This window comes from Giraffa tippelskirchi, chromosome 2 (assembly GCF_054371585.1).
Source record: "Giraffa tippelskirchi isolate mGirTip1 chromosome 2, T2T-mGirTip1v1.2.pri, whole genome shotgun sequence".
Classification (NCBI taxonomy): Eukaryota; Metazoa; Chordata; class Mammalia; order Artiodactyla; family Giraffidae; genus Giraffa; species Giraffa tippelskirchi.
Window position 1 is genome coordinate 102,741,359 of NC_137276.1, and position 22,525 is coordinate 102,763,883.

Consider the following 22,525-nt stretch of genomic DNA (forward strand, 5'->3'; position numbering starts at 1 on the left):
TTAAATGTTTCTCCTCTGGCTCAAGACGGTTGCCCTGATGTGGGGCTTGGACCCTTGCTTCAGTTCCCCCACCCACGAGGGCAGGTCCAGTACTACCAACCCTCCGTTTTTCTCCCTAGTTCCTTCATCCTACTGAGTTTTTCCTGGTTCTATATATTCTTTTCTGCTGGTCAGACACTCCTGTCCACTCTCAGCTGGTGTTCTACATGCATTTCTGTGTTTGAGGGTGTAGTCCTGATGTATCCGTGGAGAGAGATGTACTCCACGTTCACCTACTTTTCCACCGTCTTGTTCCCTGCCACCTGGCCTTCATTTTAATGTCTCTTTTGCAAATACTCTCACGTTCTTTGACCTTCTCTCTATCTTTATGGCTGCTTGATCTCATCTCAGCTAAACCACTTATGTGCCCACACCCAAGAGCTAGGTCAGGTTCTCTTGAGAATACCACACATTGGGAAAAGGTGGTGATTTGGAAATCCATGACCACCACCCCTCAACTGGGCCCTCAATAATGCCAAAATAGCTTGTTTACGTTTTCTTATTGAGGTTTTTCTTCATCATTAAGCTAATATTGCATCTCCTCCATGCTCCTTGTATCTCTAAACTCCTTTCCCATAATGTACATCAAATGGCATGTTTCTTTTTGAAATTAATGTTATTGGAGTATAGTTGATTTACAAGTGTTATGTTAATTTCTGCTGTACATCAAAGTGAGTCAGTCGTACATAAACACAAACATATATATAAATCCACTCACTTTTAGATTCTATTCCAATATGTCATTACAGAGTATTGAGTAGCATCCCCGTGTCATACAGTAGATTCTTTTTTTTGGACAGGCATTTTTTAAAATTAGAGGATAATTGGTTTACAATGCTGTGTTATTTATAACAATCTGAATCAGTCATTTGAAGGCCAGAGAAGTAAAGTGATTTCACCAAGGTCACATGGTTATGAGACTCCTTTGTCCACATCGTTCGTTTCACGTGCATGCCAGCTTTAGATCAGCTTTCTTTGGAATTTTTTTTTTTGAGTTGTAAAAAAGTAGAGCAGAATAAAGATGGGGATGAAATGGGTATGGGAACTTAAACATATTTGTGATTAGAGGGAAAGGCTCGAGTTCTGCACCTCTCAGTGTTGAAGGGGACCTCACAAGTCATTAGGCCAAAGTAGTGTGGCAGATCCTATAAACCCAGCGGTGTGAAGCTCAGTCAGTTCAGTCACTTGGTCGTGTCTGACTCTTGCAACCCTATGGACTGCAGCACGCCCGGCTTTGCTGTCCATCACCAACACCTGGAGTTTGCTCAAACTCATGTCCATCAAGTCGGTGATGCCATCCAACCATCTTATCCTCTGTTGTCCCTTCTCCTCTTACCCTCAATCATTCCCAGCATCAGGGTCTTTTCTAATGAGGCAGTTCTTCACATCAGGTGGCCGAAGTATTGGAGCTTCAGCTTTAGCATCAGTCCTTCCAATGAGTATTCAGGATTGATTTCCTTTAGGATTGACTGGTTTGATCTTGCAGTCCAAGGGACTCTCAAGAGTCTTCTCCAACCCCACAGTTCAAAAGCATCAATTCTTCAGTGCTCAGCTCTCTTTGTGGTGCAACTCTCACATCCATACATGACTACTGGAAAAAATCATAACTTTGACTATTTGGCCCTTTGTCAGCAAAGTAATGTCTCTGCTTTTTAATATGCTGTCTTGGTTTGTCATAGCTTTTCTTCCAAAGAGCAAGCATATTTTAATTTCATGGCTGCAGTCACCATCCACAGTGATTTTGGAGTCCAGGAAAATAAAGTCTGTCACTGTTTCCATTATTTCCCCATCTATTTACCAAGAGTGATAGGATTGGATGCCATGATCTTCATTTTTTGAATGTTGAGTTTTAAGCCTACTTTTTCACTCTTCTCTTTCATTTTCATCAAGAGGCTCTTTAGTTCCCCTTGCTTTCTGCGTAAGGGTGGTGTCATCTGCATATCTGAGGTTATTGAATTTTTCCTATATAATTCTCTTTCCCTGCATTCTAGCTCCTCCTGTTGTCTGTTTATTGTATTATCCCTTGAATTTTCCCTGTATCACACTTACCCTGATTTGAGTGTGCCATTTTTTTCCTTGTAAGGACCCTAACTAATACAAGCTAGATATCAAGATGAAGTCCATCTCACTAGAAAGTTAATGTCCTTACCATAGATGAAACAGGAACTGAATTCTTGTTCATGGAGCTGAAGAGTGAACTTCATGAACATGCAAACACTCACAGTAGCAAGGAGGCAGAATTTATTCTAAAGAAAAGCACAAAGTTTTAGGATTTCCTTTAGGATTGACTGGTTTGATCTTGCAGTCCAAGGGACTCTCAAGAGTCTTCTCCAACCCCACAGTTCAAAAGCATCAATTCTTCAGTGCTCAGCTCTCTTTGTGGTGTAGACACTGAGAGGGGGTGAACTGCCCTGAAAAGGCGGGACTTAACAGCAGTTTATATCCTTACTCGTATGGATCTGTATATTCTGGCTGATGCTTATCCTTAACATATGTCATTTCTAACCAATGAGTTTACAGTGCTTAACTTGACATCTTTATGGCTTTTTTGACCCCCAGAAACTGGGGAGACTTAGAAACTAAGTCTCCTCAAACATTGAGTCACCATTCCATGACCCTATCTTATGACCCTTGGCCATTTCACAAAGGACCAGATATCGGCCAAAAGTTGATGGTCTGCCTGTTGTTTTTCATTTAATAAGAGGACCAGGAGTTAATGGTTGCTCTGTCCTGGATCTGGTTATTTTATGATCTAAGGCCAAAGAAGCATTCCTCTGAAAGTCAGGAAACTGGAAGAAAGGGTATGGCTTTAGGTTAATGGAGTGAGATGTTTATTGAAAAAAAGACCGAGATCTCAGAGTCCTACACTGACTGCCTAGCAATTTCTACCTTATTTATATTTCTTGGTAATACCTATTGAAAAGAGCCAGTACTTTCACGTGACTGTCTGTTAAGTGGAGTCTCTGGCAAGGACCTCGAGGGTGGTACATGTTAGTTGCTTACTTGCAAATCTTCACAGCTCATTTACAGTAGCACTTGTAGCCAAACAGACCTGCTGTCTATGTGCATGTCGTATATGGTTCTCAAGTGATTTCTTAATAAGACACATTGCAATAGTCCTTCCTGTGGAAAGGCTCCCCTGCTCCCAGCATCTTGTCAGGCAGCCATTGCTGTTAATGCAGATCCACTCCACAGCACTAAGGTTTGCATCTAGAAGTTTTCAGTTAAAGATTTAAAAAGCCCTTTCAGGGCAGAGAGCACACACTTGTGACAGAATGGCTAATTTCTTGGTGTGCTTTCCAACAAGATACCTAGGTGGAGAGAATGGAATGCAGAAAGGGTTGACTTTGATAAGCAGGGGGAGAATATGCAGAACAGCTCTGTGTGGATAGTGGGTCTGTGAAGGTGTATGGGATGGTGAGGGGGGCTGGGTGGTAAGGGCACACCTGATGGAGTGGGCGGGAAGACATAGTAGGACTAGAAAACAGATGTGGAACAAAGTGGAATCTCCACCTCCCTTAGAGGTTCTTTTTTTGCTGGCCCTGAATGATGTCAGTATAGGTCTCTGGCCATTCATCTTCCTGGCTTAGAGTTTAATCCTTTCACCTCATCATGAAAGTCACTCTGATTTCCTACTTAGTTTCCAGCAGAAGTGGAGTTCAAGGCAGGCAGATTATCATGAATGAGTCAGTAGGCTAGAGGGCATCGCCATGAAAGAGATCCCAAGAGCAAGAGAGGTTGGCACACTTCCTGAAGGGATGCATCCTTTCTTTAGTTGTTTATCCTTTGAATTAGGTCCAGGGTTATGGTTAGGGGCTACCAAGAAACCATGGAGCCTATATAAGTGCCATCTCTGTCTCAGCCTCTGTAGCCATAGGGAGAAAATGGATGGAATGGAAAGATAGAGGTGATATACAGTGGGTGGAAGGACCGTGGAAGGAAAGCAGTGGCTAAGCTCAAGCTCTGATAGCAGATTCTGATATCACTACTACTATTACTTCAACTGCCGCTACTAGTACTGCCACTACTAGTACTCCTACTGCTACTGCTGCTGCTGTTACTACTATATACCTCCCAGGTTTGCTATGAGAGTCAAAGAAATTAAGGGCTTAGCACAATTCCTGGCCCACACTAAGAGGTCATGCTATGTTAGCCATCATAATTATTGTTGCTGTTATGCAGAAAGGGAAGGAAGGAGGACTATTAACAGTTGGTGAGAGGTTGCCAGAAAAACTTTCCCAACTTGAGTTTGGCTGGAACTAGTCCTGGTTGTGTAACTCAGAACCACCTTTTGGATCCCTTTTGTTATTTATTCACCCATTCAACAAATATTTCTTGAATGTCTGCAACATGCTAAACATATGAGGGGTTGGCTTTGTGATGGGGAACACTTATAGTCTCTCATGTAATCAAGAGTGAAGGAGAGCTTGGAGAACAGATTATTACATACAGAAGGGCATGTGCTCAACCCCTACTAGGGGTTGAGCATGTTAAGTGTAACATTGTCTTTTCATGTCAATTGATGATTAACTTTAATATTGTGTGTGAGTGTGTGTGTGTTTGTGTGTGTGACTGAGCACATATGATTGATAATTACTTTAAATGTAAACAGATTAAATGCTGCAACTAAAGGACACAGACTGGCTGAATAGATACAAATACAAGACCAACATATATGCTGTCTACAGGAGATACATTTCAGATCTAGGTATACATATAGATCTAGGGATACATATAGACTGAACGTGAGAGGATGGAAAAAGTTATTCCATGCAAATAGGAATCAAAAAGAAGCTGGAGTAGCAATACTCATATCAGACAAAACAGACTTTAGAATAGACTGTTGTAGGAGATAAAGAAGAACACTGCATAATGATCAAGGGATCAATCCAAGAAGATATAACAATTGTAAATATATATCCTCCAATACTTGCGATATTTTGAAGCTCCAATACTTTGGCCACCTGATGAAGAGCCAACTCAGTGGAAAAGACTCTGATGCTGGGAAAGATTGAAGGCAGGAGGAGAAGGGGGTGACAGAGGATGAGGTGGCTGGATTGCATCACTGACTCGATGAACATGAGTTTGAGCAGACTCCAGGAAACAGTGAAGGACAGGGAAGCCTGGCATACTATAGTCCATGGGGTTGCAAAGAGCTGGACACAACTTAGTTATTGAACAACAATAACAAGTATATACACACTCAGCATAGGAGCACTTTAACATATAAGGCAAATACTAACAGTCATAAAAGAAGAAATCAATAGTAAAACATACTTTTAACACTATTTTCATCAGTGGAGATAGCATTCAGGCAGAAAATAAGGATAGACAGGCCTTAAATGACACATTAGACCAGACAGAATTAATTGGTATTTATGGAGCATACCATTCAAAAGCTGCAGGATGAACATTCTTCTCAAGTGCACATGGAACATTCTCCAGAATTGACCACATTCTGGGCCACTAAGCAACCCTCAGTAAACTTAAGAAAATGGATATCATATCAAGCATCATATCAATCATATCCAGCACCACAATACTATTAGAAATAGCATTAGATTAGAAATCAACTACAAGATTAGATTAGAAATCAACTATAAGCATTAGATTAGAAATCAGCTACAAAGGAAAAAAAAGCTATAAACAAACACAAACACGTGGAGGCTAAACAATATGCTACTAAACAGCAAATGGATTACTGAAGAAGCCAAAGAAGAAATAAAAACATACCTAGTGACAGTGAAAACAAAGGCACAATGATCCAAAACTTATGAGATTCAAAGAAAGCAGTTCTAAGAAGAAAGTTTATAGCAGTACAGTCTTACCTCAGGAAGCAAGAAAAATATCAAATAAACAACCTACCCTTACATCTAAAGCAACTAGAGAAAGAACAAACAAAACCCAAAATTAGTAGAAGGAAAGAAGTAATAAAGATCAGAGCAGAAATAAATGAGATGGAGATGTAGAAAACAAGAGCTAAGACCAATGAAACTAAAAGCTGGTTTTTTGAAAAGATAAACAAAATTGCCAAGCCTTTAGTGAGATTCATCAAGAAAAAAGGGAGAGGAGTCAATCAAAATTAGAAATAAAAAAGAAGTTACTACTGGCACTGCAGAAATACAAAGAATCATAAGAGACTACTACAAGCAACTGTATGTCAATAAAATGGGCAACCTAGAAGAAATGGACAAATTAGAAAAGTACAGCTTTCCAAGACTGAATTAGGGAAAGTTAAGAAGCATGAACAGACCAATCCCAAGTAATGAAATTGAAACTGATTTAAAAAAAATCTTCTAGTAAAAGAAGTCCAGGATCAGAGGACTTCACAGGTGAATTCTGTCAAACATGTAGAAAAGAGCTAACACCTATCCTTCTCAAAGTCTTCCAAAAAGTTGCAGAAGGAGGAGCTCTCCCAAGCTCATTCTATGAGGCCACTATCACCCTGATACCAAAGCCAGACACAGATATCACAAAAAAAGAAAATTAAAGTACAATATCTTAATGACCATAGAAGTAAGAATCCTCAAGATTCTAGCAAACCAATTTGACAACACATTAAAAAGATTATACACCATGATCAGGGGCTTCCCAGGTAGTGCTACTGGTGGGAAAAAAAAAAAAAAAAACGACCTGCTAATGCAGGAAATGTAAGAGATGTGGGTTCCATCCCTGGGGAGGACAACCCTCTGGAGGAGGGCATGGCAACCCACTCCAGTATTCTTGCCTGGAGAATCCCATAGACAGAGGAGCCTGGTGGGCTACAGTCCATAAAGTTGCAAAGAGTCAGACACGACTGAGTGACTAAGCATGCATGCATGCACACCATGATCAAGTGGAATTTATCCCAGGGATGCAAGGATTCTTCAGTATACATAAATCAATCACTAGGATACACTACATTAACAAATGAAGACTAAAAACCATAGTATCATATCAATAGATGCAGAAAAAGGTTTTGACAAAATTCAGCACACATTTATGAAAAAAAAAGACTTTCCAGAAAGTGGGCCTAGAGAGAACATATCTCAACATAATAAAGGCCATAGATGACAAACCTGCACTAAACATTATTCTCAGTAGTGAAAAATGGAAAGCTTTCCCTTTGAGGTCAGGATCAAGACATGACCACTCTCACCACCTTTACGTAACATAGTTTTGGAAGTCCTAGCCATGGCAATTACAAAAGAAAAAGAAAAGGAATCCAAATTGGAAAAGAAGAAAACTGTCACTGTTTCCAGATGACATTATACTGTACATAGAAATCCTAAAGATGCCACCAGGAAGCTACTAGAGCTCATCAGTGAACTTGGTAATGTTCAGTTCAGTTCAGTTACTCAGTCATATCTGACTCTTTGTGACCCCATTGACTGCAGCATGCCAAAATTGTTACACAAAAAATATCTTACATTCTAATGAGTGATCAGAAAGAGAAATTCAAGAAACAATCTTGTTTACCATCACATCAAAAAGAATAAAATACTTAGAAATAAACCTACCTAAAGAGATAAGAGAGCTCTACTCGGAAAACTGTACAATACTGATGAAAGAAATCAAAGATGACATAAACAGATGGAGAGACATACTATGTTCTTGGATTGGAAGACCCAATATTGTAAAAATGACTATATTACCCAAAGCAATCTACAGAGTCAATGCAATTTCTATAAAATTACCAATAGTATTTTTCACAGAATTAGAACAAAAAATTCTACAATTTGTATAGAAATACAAAAGAACCTAAATAGCCAAAACAATTTTGAGAAAGAAAAATAGAGCTGGAGGAGTCAGGCTTGCTGAAACTAGACTACACTACAAAGCTACGATAATCAAGACAATATGGGGGGAGAGCAGAAGATGGCGGAGGAATAGGACGGGGAGACCACTCTCTCCTCCACAAATTTATCGAAAGAACATCTGAACGCTGACCAAACTTCACAAAACTACTTCTGAAGGCTGGCTGAGGACGTCAGGCTTTCACAAAAACTGCGCATTATCTTCAAAAGAGGTAGGAGAAATTATAAAAGATAAAAAGAGAGACAAAAGAGTTAGGGACGGAGACCCGTCCCGGGGAGGGAGTCGTAAAAGAGGAGGAATTTCCAAGCACCAGGAAACCCTCTCACCGGCGGGTGTGGGGGAGGATTTTTTATCTCGGAGGGCAACGTAACTGGGAGGAAAAAATAAATAAAATCGACAGATTACGTGCCTAAAGCAACTCCCAGCAAAGAACCCCAGACGCTCGCATCATCCGCCACCAGCAAGTGGGGGCTGAACGGAGAGGAGCGGGCGGCATTGCCTAGGGTAAGGACCGGGCCCGAGTGCCCCGAGGGCAATCTGAGGGAGCTAACGTGAGATAGTAACCTAAACTGTGGGACAGCGAGAGAGAGAACTATCCCGCGAAAAGCCCAAATCTAAGGCACTGCCGGCCCGCTCACAGAACAAAGGACTGAGCGATACCAGAGGAGAGCTAGCCGGCTGCGGACCGCGCCATCCCCCGCCGGACACAGCGGGCAGGCGGGGCCCGCCAGAGCCGGAAAGGGGCAAACTCGGCTCCAGAGAGGGCACCCCCTACCAAACTGCAAACAGGCTCCCAGTTTTTTAAGCAAAGACTGCCTGAGATCCCGGAGGGTCGACAGCAGCCGGGAGGGTCGCAGCCAGAGACCAGCTCCCCAGAACCGACACAAAGCACACCGGAGCCGGGCGCGCCCGTAAACCGAGGCGGGGACCAGGGAGGTGATAAGCCGCACCGCCCCAACAGGGGACAGCGCCCTCGCCAAACTCCTGGCCGCCTGGGCAGCTCCGTCCGGGAACGGCACAAGCCGCGGGCAAAATCGAGTCTGCGCCTTTGTGGAGTAACCGGGAGCCTGAACCTGAGCGGCTTAGTCCTGGGAAGTGCACGCAGCTCAGGGCCCGCTCCCCGGCCGAGTAACCTGAAGCCTGAGCAGGGTAGACGGGGAAAGCACACACGCCGTGAGCGGGGGCGAACCCAGTGCGGCCGAGACACTGCGAGCTTACCACACACACGCCAGAATTGCAGTGTTCCTTCCTCCCCACAGCACGATTGAACAAGCGAACCTAAAGAGATCACCTCCACCGCTTTGTTGCAGGGCGGAAATTAGATACTGAAGAGATCTCCAAACAGAAGCCAAATAAACAGAGGGAAGTGCTTTGGAAGGGACAGGCCAACAGATTAAGATCCCTGTAGCTAATACCGACTGCATTAAAAAGGACCTACAGATCTTGAAAAGTATAAGCAGGAATAAGGATCTATCTAAAACTGAGCAGATCCCACACTGCTCACAACAGCTCCAGAGAAAGTCCGGGATATATATATTTTTTACTATTATTATTTTTTTTAATTTTTTTTAATTTTTTTTTTAATTAAAAAAATTTTTTTTTCTCTTCTTTCCTTTTTCTTCAAGTCCTCTATTACACCTTTAACTTTCATTTTCATAACCCACTATTAACTTGCAAAAAAAAAAAAAAAACCCTATTTTTGAAGCAAACTACATACATATATCTTATACCTTTTGTGTTTTTTTTTTTTAATGTTTTTTTCCTGTTCTACATTTTTTTACTGTTTCTTTTTTTACTGTTTTACTGTTTTTTTTTCTTTTTACACTGTTCCCTTTTTTCTTTTTTTTTTTTTTTTAGATTGTAAGTTTTATAAGAGTCTAACCTCTACTCTAGATTTTTAATCTGTGTTCTACATATTTGATATCAACTTTGTACATTTAAGAACCCAATCTTTAGGACCCATTTTTACTCAGGAGTGTGATCACTGGCCTGATCACTCTCTCCCCCTTTTGATGCTCTTTCTTCTCCCCCAGGGAACCTCTATCTCCCACCCTCCTCCTTCTCTTCTCAACCCAATTCTGTGAATCTCTGAGGGTGTTCTGGGTACCGGAGAACACTTCAGGAACAGGATACTGCCCAGATCTCTCTCTCCCCTCTTAATTCCTCCCTTTCTACTCATGCTCACCTCTGTTACCTTCCTCCCCCCTCTCTATGTATCTCTGTGAATCACTCTGAGGGTTCCAAACTGTGGAAAGCACAGAGGGAAGTGCTTACTGGCTAGATTGCTCTCTCCACATTTGAATTCCCCTCTTCCCCTCCTGGTCACTACAACCCACCCCCCCCACCTCATCTCTCCATGTAACTCAGTGAACCTTTCTGGGTATCCCTCACTGTGGAGAATCTTTTCACCATTAACCTAAAAGTTTTATTATTGAGGCTGTATGGAAGGAGAAGTCTTGAGGCTACTGCAAGAATAAGACTGAAAGCCAGGGGAAACATTAATTAATAAGAGACCATCCAATAGCCTCCATAAATTCACTGAAACCAAGCTCCACCCAAGAGATAATAAGTTCCAGAGCAAGACATACCACGCAAATTCTCCAGCAACGCAGGAACATAGACCTGAGCATCAATATACAGGCTGCCCAGAGGCACACCAAATCCATAGACATCTCAAAAATTAATACTGGTCACTCCATTACACTCAAGAGAGCAGAAATCCGGCTCCACCCACCAGAACACCGACACAAGCTCCCCCAACCAGGAAACCTTGACAAGCCACCTGTCCAACCCCAACCGCAGTGAGGAACCTCCACAACAAAGAGGAACTTCATACTACCAGAATACAGAAGGGCCACGCCTAACACAGCAATCTAAACAAGATGAAAAGGCAGAGAAATACTCAGCAAGTAAAGGAAAATGAGAAATGCCCACAAAGCCAAACAAAAGAGGAGGAGATAGGGAATCTATCCGAAAAAGAATTTAGAATAAGGATAATAAAAATGATCCAAAATCTTGAAAGCAAAATGGAGTTACAGATAAATAGCCTGGAGACAAAGATTGAGAAGATGCAAGAAATGTTTATCAAGGACTTAGAAGAAATAAAAAGGAATCAATATAGAATGAATAATGAAATAAAGGAGATAAAAGACACTCTGGAGGGAACCAACAGTAGAATAACGGAGGCAGAAGATAGGATAAGTGAGGTAGAAGATAGAATGATGGAAATAAACGAAGCAGAGAGGAAAAAAGAAAAAAGAATCAAAAGAAATGAGGAAAACCTCAGGGACCTCTGGGACAATATGAAACGCCCCAACATTCGAATCATAGGAGTCCCAGAAGAAGAAGATAAAAGGAAAGGCCATGAAAAAATACTCGAGGAGATAATAGTTGAGAATTTCCCTAAATTGAGGAAAGAAATAGTCACAGAAGTCCAAGAAACCCAGAGAGTTCCAAACAGGATAAACCCAAGGCGAAACACCCCAAGACACATATTAATCAAATTAACAAAGATCAAACACAAAGAACAAATATTAAAAGCAGCAAGGGAAAAACAACAAATAACACACAAGGGGATCCCCATAAGGATAACAGCTGATCTTTCAATAGAAACCCTTCAGGCTAGAAGGGAATGGCAGGACATACTTAAAGTAATGAAAGAGAATAATCTACAACCCAGATTACTGTACCCAGCAAGGATCTCATTCAGATATGAAGGAGAATTCAAAAGCTTTACAGACAAGCAAGAGCTGAGGGAATTCAGCACCACCAAACCAGCTCTCCAGCAAATGCTAAAGGATCTTCTCTAAACAGGAAACACAGAAAGGATGTTTCAGCACGAACTCAAAACAACAAAGTAAATGGCAACGGGATCATACTTATCAATAATTACCTTAAATGTAAATGGGTTGAATGCCCCAACCAAAAGACAAAGGCTTGCTGAATGGATACAAAAACAAGACCCCTATATATGCTGTCTACAAGAGACCCACCTCAAAACTAGGGACACACACAGGCTGAAAGTGAAAGGATGGAAAAACATATTCCATGCAAACGGAGACCAAAAGAAAGCAGGAGTCGCAATACTCATTTCAGATAAAATAGACTTTAAAATAAAGGATGTGAAAAGGGACAAAGAAGGACACTACATAAAGATCAAAGGATCAATTCAAGAAGAAGACGTAACAATCATAAATATATATGCACCCAACATAGGAGCACCACAATATATAAGGCAAATACTAACAAGTATGAAAGGGGAAATTAACAATAACACAATAATAGTGGGAGACTTTAATACTCCACTCATGCATATGGATAGATCAACTAAACAGAAAATTAACAAGGAAACACAAACTTTAAATGATACAATAGACAAATTAGATTTAATTGATATTTACAGGAGTTTCCACCCCAAAACAATCAATTTTACCTTTTTCTCAAGTGCACATGGAACTTTCTCCAGGATAGATCACATCCTGGGCCATAAATCTAGCCTTGGTAAATTCAAAAAAATTGAAATCATCCCAGCCATCTTCTCTGACCACAATGCAGTAAGATTAGACCTCAATTACAGGAAAAAAACTATTAAAAGTTCCAACATATGGAGGCTAAACAACACGCTTCTGAATAACCAACAAATCACAGAAGAAATAAAAAAAGAAATAAAATTATGCATAGAAACGAATGAAAATGAAAACACAACAACCCAAAACCTATGGGACACTGTAAAAGCAATACTAAGGGGAAGGTTCATAGCAATACAGGCGTACCTCAAGAAACAAGAAAAAAATCAAATAAATCAACTAACTCTACACCTAAAGCAACTAGAGAAGGAAGAAATGAAAAACCCCAGGGTCAGTAGAAGGAAAGAAATCTTAAAAATTAGGGCAGAAATAAATGCAAAAGAAACAAAAGAGACCATAGCAAAAATCAACAAAACTAAAAGCTGGTTTTTCGAGAAGATAAACAAAATTGATAAGCCATTAGCCAGACTCATCAAGAAACAAAGGGAGAAGAATCAGATCAACAAAATTAGAAATGAAAATGGAGAGATCACAACAGATTCCACAGAAATACAAAGGATCATAAGAGACTACTACCAACAGCTATATGCCAATAAAATGGACAACTTGGAAGAAATGGACAAATTCTTAGAAAAGTATAACTTTCCAAAACTGAACCAGGAAGAAATAGAAGATCTTAACAGACCCATCACAAGCACGGAAATCGAAAGTGTAATCAGAAATCTTCCAGCAAACAAAAGCCCAGGACCAGACGGCTTCACAGCGGAATTCTACCAAAAATTTAGAGAAGAGCTAACACCTATCCTGCTCAAACTCTTCCAGAAAATTGCAGAAGATGGTAAACTTCCAAACTCATTCTATGAGGCCACCATCACCCTAATTCCAAAACTAGACAAAGATGTCACAAAAAAGGAAAACTACAGGCCAATATCACTGATGAACATAGATGCAAAAATCCTTAATAAAATTCTAGCAAACAGAATCCAACATCATATTAAAAAGATCATACATCATGACCAAGTGGGCTTTATCCCAGGAATGCAAGGTTTTTTTAACATCCGCAAATCAATCAATGTAATACACCACATTAACAAATTGAAAGAAAAAAACCATATGGTTATCTCAATAGATGCAGAAAAAGCCTTTGACAAAATTCAGCATCCATTTATGATTAAAACCCTCCAGAAAGCAGGAATAGAAGGAACATATCTCAACATAATAAAAGCTATATATGACAAACCCACAGCAAACATTATCCTCAATGGTGAAAAATTGAAAGCATTTCCCCTAAAGTCAGGAACAAGGCAAGGATGCCCACTTTCACCACTACTATTCAACATAGTTTTGGAAGTTTTGGCCACAGCAATCAGAGCTGAAAAAGAAATAAAAGGAATACAGATAGGAAAAGAAGAAGTAAAACTCTCACTGTTTGCAGATGACATGATCCTCTACATAGAAAACCCTAAAGACTCTACTAGAAAATTACTAGAGTTGATCAATGAATATAGTAAAGTTGCAGGATATAAAATTAACACACAGAAATCCCTTGCATTCCTATACTCCAATAATGAGAAAACAGAAAGAGAAATTAAGGAAACAATACCATTCACCATTGCATCAAAAAGAATAAAATACTTAGGAATATATCTACCTAAAGAAACAAAAGACTTATATATAGAAAACTATAAAACACTGATGAAAGAAATCAAAGAGGACACAAACAGATGGAGAAATATACCGTGTTCATGGATTGGAAGAATTAATATAGTGAAAATGAGTATTCTACCCAAAGCAATCTACAGATTCAATGCAATCCCTATCAAGCTACCAATGGTATTTTTCACAGAACTAGAACAAATCATCTCACAATTTGTATGGAAATATAAGAAACCTCGAATAGCCAAAGCAATCTTGAGGAAGAAGAATGGAACTGGAGGAATCAACCTGCCTGACTTCAGACTCTACTACAAAGCCACAGTCATCAAGACAGTATGGTACTGGCACAAAGATAGAAATATAGATCAATGGAACAAAATAGAAAGCCCAGAGATAAACCCACGCACATATGGACACCTTATCTTCGACAAAGGAGGCAAGAATATACAATGGAGAAAAGACAACCTCTTTAACAAGTGGTGCTGGGAAAACTGGTCAACCACTTGTAAAAGAATGAAACTAGAACACTTCCTAACACCGTACACAAAAATAAACTCAAAATGGATTAAAGATCTAAACGTAAGACCAGAAACAATAAAACTCCTAGAGGAAAACATAGGCAAAACACTCTCCGACATAAATCACAGCAGGATCCTCCATGACCCACCTCCCAGAATATTGGAAATAAAAGCAAAAATAAACAAATGGGACCTAATTAAAATTAAAAGCTTTTGCACAACAAAGGAAACTATAAACAAGGTGAAAAGACAGCCTTCAGAATGGGAGAAAATAATAGCAAATGAAGCAACAGACAAACAATTAATCTCAAAAATATACAAGCAACTTCTGCAGCTGAATTCCCGAAAAATAAATGACCCAATCAAAAAATGGGCCAAAGAACTAAACAGACATTTCTCCAAAGAAGACATACAGATGGCTAACAAACACATGAAAAGATGCTCAACATCACTCATTATTAGAGAAATGCAAATCAAAACCACAATGAGGTATCATTTCACACCAGTCAGAATGGCTGCTATCCAAAAGTCTACAAGCAATAAATGCTGGAGAGGGTGTGGAGAAAAGGGAACCCTCTTACACTGTTGGTGGGAATGCAAACTAGTACAGCCACTATGGAGAACAGTGTGGAGATTCCTTAAAAAACTGGGAATAGAACTGCCATATGACCCAGCAATCCCACTGCTGGGCATATACACCGAGGAAACCAGAATTGAAAGAGACGCGTGTACCCCAATGTTCATCGCAGCACTGTTTACAATAGCCAGGACATGGAAGCAACCTAGATGTCCATCAGCAGATGAATGGATAAGGAAGCTGTGGTACATATACACAATGGAATATTACTCAGCCATTAAAAAAAATACATTTGAACCGGTTCTACTGAGATGGATGAAACTGGAGCCCATTATACAGAGTGAAGTAAGCCAGAAAGAAAAACAACAATACAGTATACTAATGCATATATATGGAATCTGAAAGATGGTAACGATAACCCTATATGCGGGACAGAATGAGAGACACAGATGCATGGAACAATTTTATGGACTCTGAGGGAGAAGGTGAGGGTGGGTCGTTCTGGGAGAATGGCATTGAGACATGTGTATTGTCATATGTGAAACAGAGCACCATTCCATGTTCGATGCATGTGACAAGGGCTCGGGGCCGGGGCAGTGGGATGATCCAGAGGGATGGGAGGGGGAGGGAGGTGGGTGGGGGGTTCGGGAAGGGGAACACATGTAAACCCATGGCTGATTCTTGTCAATGTATGGCAAAAACTATTACAATATTGTAAAGTAATTAGCCCCCAAGTAAAATAAATAAATTTATAAAAAAAAAAAAAAAAGACAATATGGTACTGGCACAAAAACAAAAATATAGATCAGTGGAACAAGATAGCAAACCCAGAGATAAAACCACGCATCTATGGACACTTTAAGAAGTGGATGGCCACTTGTAGTTTTCCCCATCAACTGTTACAAAATTAGTGCTCAATGTACCATGGCATCACTGATTCAGTGGACATGAACTTGGTGAACTCTGGTTGATGGTGAGAGGGAACAAGGCCTGGCATGCTGCAGTCCAAGTGGTCGCAAGTACTTGGACACAAATAAGTGACAGAAAAAACAAATGGGCACTTTGTCTTTGACAAAGGAGGCAAGATTATAAATGGAGAAAAGATAGCCTCTTTAATAGCTCAATATCGAAAAATCAACTCAATTGAAAAATGGGTGGATAGGGATCTAAATAGGCATTTCTCAAAGAAGACATAGAGATGACCAAAAAGTAAACGAAAAAATGCTCAGGTTTACTAATTATTTTTTGAAAGTTGTTCAGTCGTGTCTGGCTCTTTGTGACCCCATGAACTATACATGGTCATGGAATGACCATGGAATTATCCAGGCCAGAATACTGGAATGGGCAGCCATTCCCTTCTCCAGGGCATCTTCCCAACCCAGGGATTGAGCCCAGGTCTCCCGCATTGCAAGCAGAGTCTTTACCAGGTGAGCCATGAGGGAAGCCCAAGAATACTGGAGTGGGTAGCCTTTCCCTGCTTCAGGGGATCTTCCTGACCCAGGAATTGAACTGGGGTTTCCTGCATTGCAGGCAGATTCTTTATTACCTGAGCTAACAGAGAAGCCCTGGTACTTAACTCATTATTAGAGAAATGCAAATCTTACTAATTATTCAGTTCAGTTCAGTTCAGTCACTCAGTCGTATCTGACTCTTTGCGACCCCATGAATCGCACCATGCCAGGCCTCCCTGTCGATCACCATCTCCCAGAGTCTACACAAACCCATGTCCATCGAGTCAGTGATGCCATCCAGCCATCTCATCCTCTGTCATCTCCTTCTCCTCCTGCCCCCAATCCTTCACAGCGTTAGGGTCTTTTCCAATGAGTCAACTCTCTGCATGAGGTGGCCAAAGTATTGGAGTTTCAGCTTCAACATCAGTCTTTCCAATGAACACCCAGGACTGATCTCCCCTAGGATGGACTGGTTGGATCTTCTCGCAGTCCAAGGGACTCTCAAGTCTTCTCCAACACCACAGTTTAAAAGCATCAATTCTTCAGTGCTCAGCTTTCTTCACCATCCAACTCTCACATCCATACATGACCACTGGAAAAACCATAGCCTTGACTAGATGGACCTTTGTTGGCAAAGTAATGTCTCTGCTTTTAAATATGCTCTCTAGGTTGGTCATAACTTTCCTTCCAAGGAGTAAGCGTCTTTTAATTTCATGGCTGCAATCACCATCTGCAGTGATTTTGGAGCCCCCAAAAATAAAGTCTGACACTGTTTCCACTGTTTCCCCATCTATTTCCCATGAAGTGATGGGCCCAGATGCCATGATCTTAGTTTTCTGAATGTTGAGTTTTACGCCAACTTTTTCACTCTTCTCTTTTACTTTCATCAAGAGGCTCTTTAGTTCTTTGCTTTCTGCCATAAGGGTGGTGTCATCTGCATATCTGAGGTTATTGATATTTCTCCCGGCAATCTTGATTCCAGCTTGTGCTTCTTCCAGCCCGTTTCTCATGATGTACTCTGCATATAAGTTAAATAAGCAGGGTGACAATATACAGCCTTGGCATACTCCTTTTCCTATTTGGAACCAGTCTGCTGTTCCATGTCCAGTTCTAACTGTTGCTTCTTGACCTGCATACAGGTTTCTCAAGAGACAGGTCAGATGGTCTGGTATTCCCATCTCTTTCAGAATTTTCCACAGTTTATTGTGACCCCACAGTCAAAGCCTTTGGCATAGTCAATAAAGCAGAAATCGGTGTTTTTCTGGAACTCTCTTGCTTTTTCGATGATCCAGAGGATGTTGGCAATTTGATCTCTGGTTCCTCTGCCTTTTCTAAAACCAGCTTGAACATCTGGAAGTTCACGGTTCACGTATTGCTGAAGCTTGGCTTGGAGAATTTTGAGCATTACTTTACTAGCGTGTGGAATAAGTGCAATTGTGCAGTAGTTCAAGCATTCTTTGTCATTGCCTTTCTTTGGGATTGGAATGAAAACTGACCTTTTCCAGTCCTGTGACCACTGCTGAGTTTTCCAGATTTGCTGGCATATCGAGTGCAGCACTTTCACAGCATTATCTTTCAGGATTTGAAATAGCTCAACTGGAATTCCATCACCTCCACTAGCTTTGTTGGTAGTGATGCTTGCTAAGGCCCACTTGACTTCACATTCCAGGATGTCTGGCTCTAGGTGAGTGATCACACCATCATGATTATCTCGGTCGTGAAGATCTTTTTTGTACAGTTCTTCTGTGTATTCTTGCCATCTCTTCTACATATCTTCTGCTTCTGTTAGGTCCATACCATTTCTGTCCTTTATCGAGCCCATCTTTGCATGAAATGTTCCCTTGGTATCTCTAATTTTCTTGAAGTGATCTCTTGAGTTTCCCATTCTGTTGTTTTCCTCTATTTCATTGCACTGACCGCTGAGGAAGGCTTTCTTATCTCTCCTTGCTATTCTTTGCAACTCTGAATTCAGATGGCAATACCTTTCCTTTTCTCCTTTGCTTTTCGCTTCTCTTCTTTTCACAGCTATTTGTAAGGCCTCCTCAGATAGCCATTTTGCTTTTTTGCATTTCTTTTCCATGGGGATGGTCTTGATCTCTCTCTCTCCTGTACAATGTCATCAACCTCTGTCCATAGTTCATCAGGCACTCTGTCTGTCAGATCTAGTCCCTTAAATCTGTTTGTCACTTCCACTGTATAATCATAAGGGATTTCATTTAGGTCATACCTGAACGGTCTAGTGGTTTTCCCTACTTTCTTCAATTTAAGTCTGAATTTGGCAATAAGGAGTTCACGATCTGAGCCACAGTCCACTCCCAGTGTTGTTTTTGCTGACTGTATAGAGCTTCTCCATCTTTGGCTGCAAAGAATAGAAATGCAAATCAAAACTACAGTGAGGTAAATCACATTAACACCAATCAGAATGGCCATCATCAAAAAATCTACAGACCAGTAAATGCTGGAGAGGGATGGAGAAAAAGGAACCCTCCTACAGTGCTAATGGGAATGTAACTTGGTATAAGCACTGTGGAAAAGAGTGTGGAGGTTCCATAAAAAACTAAAAGTAGAGCTACCATATGATCTAGCAGTCTCATTTCTGGGCATATATCCATAGAAATCTTTAATTTGAAAAGATATATGCACCCTAATGTTCATGGCAGCACTGTTTGCAGTAGCCAGGACATGGAGTCAGTCTACATGTCCATGACAGAGGAATGGGTAAACTTGATGTAGTATATATCTATAATGGAATATTACTCAGCCATAAAAATAAAATATTGCCATTTTGCAGCAACATGGATACACCTAGAGATTGTTATATGGAGTTAAATAAGTCAGTTCAGTTCAGTCGCTCAGTCTTGTCTGACTCTTTGCGACCCTATGGACTGCAGCACGCCAGGCCTCCCTGTCCATCACCAACTCCTGGAGTTTACTCAAACTCATGCCCATTGAGTTGATGATGCCATCCAACCATCTCATCCTCTGTCGTCCCCTTCTCCTCTTGCCTTCAATCTTTCCCAGCATCAGGGTCTTTTCAAATGAGTCAGCTCTTCGCATCAGGTGGCCAAAGTATTGGAGTTTCAGCTTCAACATCAGTCCTTTCAATGAATATTCAGGACTGATTTCCTTTAGGATGGACTGGTTGAATCTCCTTGCAGTACAAGGGACTCTCAAGAGAAAGATATGATATCGCTCATATGTGAAATCTAGAAAATTTTTAGAATGAACTTATTTACAAAATAGAAATAGAGTCACAAATTTAGACAAGAAATTATGGTTACCAAGAGGGAACAGGGGGAAGGGATAAATTGGGAGTTTGGTATTAACATATACATACTACTGTATATAAACTAGATAACTAATAAGGACCTACTGTATAGCACGGGGGACTCTGCTCAATACTCTGTAATAACATATATGAGAAAATAATCTAAAAAAGAATGGATATATGTATATGTAAAACTGATTCACTTTGCTGTAAAGCAAAAACCAAATAACATTGTAAATCAACTATACTGCAATAAAATTAAAAAAAATACTTATCTGATATTTCCCATTTGCCTGCAAGTTCCTTGGATTAGTGACCCTGTCCTTTCCCCTTTGTATCTGCCAGTACCCAGCATGTTTCCCAGCACATATTTGAAATGTTAAATAAATATTTTATGGATGAATGAATGAGATATAATTCTCTGGGACTGTCAGCCTTAAGGGACTCATATAGAAATAGAAACTGAACTGGGATGTTAAGGTTTACAGGGGCGGCCAAATAACATTATTTGCTGAATCCTGTAACTTTCGAGTTAAAAGAATTTGATTGAATCCTGTGATCTAGGAATTTACTTAGATTTTCTGAATCTCAGTTTTCTCATCTGTAGAACTTAAATAATACGGAGTTACCCTTCATAACTATTGAAATGATTGAATGTGCTAGTGTAACTGGCAGCATTGAGAACAGTGCTGGTAACACAAATATCCAAGAACAGTTGTGGTTGGTTTCATTGGTACTATTATGGTCGTCCTTGGGGCATTTGTTTGTTTCTATGCTGTGTCTCTGCCTACACTGGAACCTGTAGGTTTTCCTGTGTTCATAATTCTCCTTAATGTCAGTGAGGATGGAAGTCTGCAGAACTTCCAGCCTGGACACGCATGGCATCTGTCCGGTTTCTTTGTCATCTAATCACGTCTTGCACATGCCTTGTCCAGGTGCTTAAACTTGATCTATTCAGTCAGTATCTCTTCCTGCTGCCAGCAGATGCCTGAAGTTTCTCAGTGCTCATGAGAAAACTGTATTTTTCCTTTTCAGACTCCTCCACTAAATGTAAATTTTTCACATTGTTACACAAAAACAGCCCCACTTTGTACTCTGGAAATTCAGTGGGAGAGAGAGGGAGAGAATGAATGTGTGCATGTGTCCACATGTGAGTACTGACATGCAGATACCATACCTTCCATATCTGCTATTGGCTTTCGAAGCATCATGATTTGTACTTAACAACAGATATCTGAGACAAATAATGATGCTATCCTCCAAAACACCTTGCTTTTCCAGCAGTCCTCTCTCCACTCCCAAATCACACCCACATTACATAGTACTTCTACCTCAGTTCTCATCTCTCATTTGTTTGTATCCATTGCTACTCTAGCAAGGCCATAAGCTTATGTTTTGCCATTTTGAAACTTTCTATAGAAACATCATTACACATCAAGCATAAAGGTAATGCCACATTAAAAAAAAAATTCTAATTTCTTAAGGAAACTCCATAGTATTTTTCATAGTGGCTGCATCAGTTTACATTCCTACCAACAGTATAGGAGGATTCCCTTCTCTCCACACCCTCTCCAGCATTTATTGTTTGTGGATTTTTTGATGATGGCCATTCTGATCAATGTTAGGTGATACCTCATTGTAGTTTTGATTTGCATTTCTCCAATAACTAGTTATGTTGAGCATCTTTTCATATGTCTCTTGACTACATGTATGTCTTCTTTGGAGAAATGTCTATTTAGGTCTTCCGTTCATTTTTTTATTGGGTTTTTTGCTTTGATGATATTAAGCCATGTGTGCTGTTTATAAATTTTGGAAACTAATCCATATGATCCTGAAATCCCACTCCTGAGCGTATACCTGGAGAAAAACATTGTCCAAAAGGATACATGTGCCCCTATGTTCATAGCAGAACTATTTACAATAGCCAGGGCATGGAAGCAACCTAAATGTCTATCAACAGAAGAATGGGTAAAGAAGATGTGATACATAAATATGTGGAATATTACTCAGCCATTAAAAAGAATTAAATAATGCCATTTACAGAAATACAGATGGACCTGGAGATTGTCATACTGAATAAAGTAAGTCAGACAGAAAGAGAAATATCATATGATATCCCTTTTAAATGGAATCTTAAAAAAAATGAAACAAATGAACTTATTACAAAACAGAAACAGACTCACAGACTTAGAGAATGAACTTGTGGTTAACAGGGGAAGGTTGGGAGAAAGGGATAACTAGGGAGTTTGGGATCAACAGGTACACACTTCTGTGTTTAAAATGGGTAACCAACAAGGACCTACTGTATAGCACAGGTAACTCTGCTCAGTATTCTGAAACAACCTAAATGGGAAAAGAATTAAAAAAAAAAAAAAGACACATGTATAAGTGAATCACTTTGCTGTATACTTGAAAGTAACACAACATTGTTCATCAACTCCAATATAATATAAAAAGTTTAAAAAAGAAGTTCTAAGGAGAATCACACTCCAGTATCTTCCATAAGCTACTACATACCCAAACTGTGTGGATGGCACCCATTGTTAATTAACCACACTCTTTCTCCTGCAGTCTGTGCAGTACTATAAGCATTCACCACTGATAAACTGGCCCTGGAAAATGAGGTAAAACTTAGGGACCAAACCGGGACCCGTCAAGTCCTTATAGTACCTCTGTGTCCAGTCTCCACTAAA

The 22,525-nt window shown here is 40.2% G+C and overlaps 1 protein-coding gene and 2 long non-coding RNA genes across 7 annotated transcripts in view; 2 read left to right on the forward strand and 1 right to left on the reverse strand.

Moving 5' to 3' along the window:
• CPNE4 (copine 4) overlaps positions 1 to 22,525 on the forward strand; it is a 635,297-nt gene that overhangs the window by 122,413 nt on the left and 490,359 nt on the right. The gene's annotated exons all lie outside the window — the stretch shown is intronic.
• Positions 1,021 to 17,894, forward strand: LOC145538204 (uncharacterized). The gene is made up of 2 exons (XR_014076724.1): positions 1,021 to 2,861; positions 17,857 to 17,894. It is a non-coding gene; the product is annotated as an uncharacterized LOC145538204 (long non-coding RNA).
• On the reverse strand, positions 15,602 to 22,519 carry LOC145538203 (uncharacterized). The gene is made up of 3 exons (XR_014076723.1): positions 22,350 to 22,519; positions 22,136 to 22,175; positions 15,602 to 18,923 (listed from the first exon to the last, which is right to left on the reverse strand). It is a non-coding gene; the product is annotated as an uncharacterized LOC145538203 (long non-coding RNA).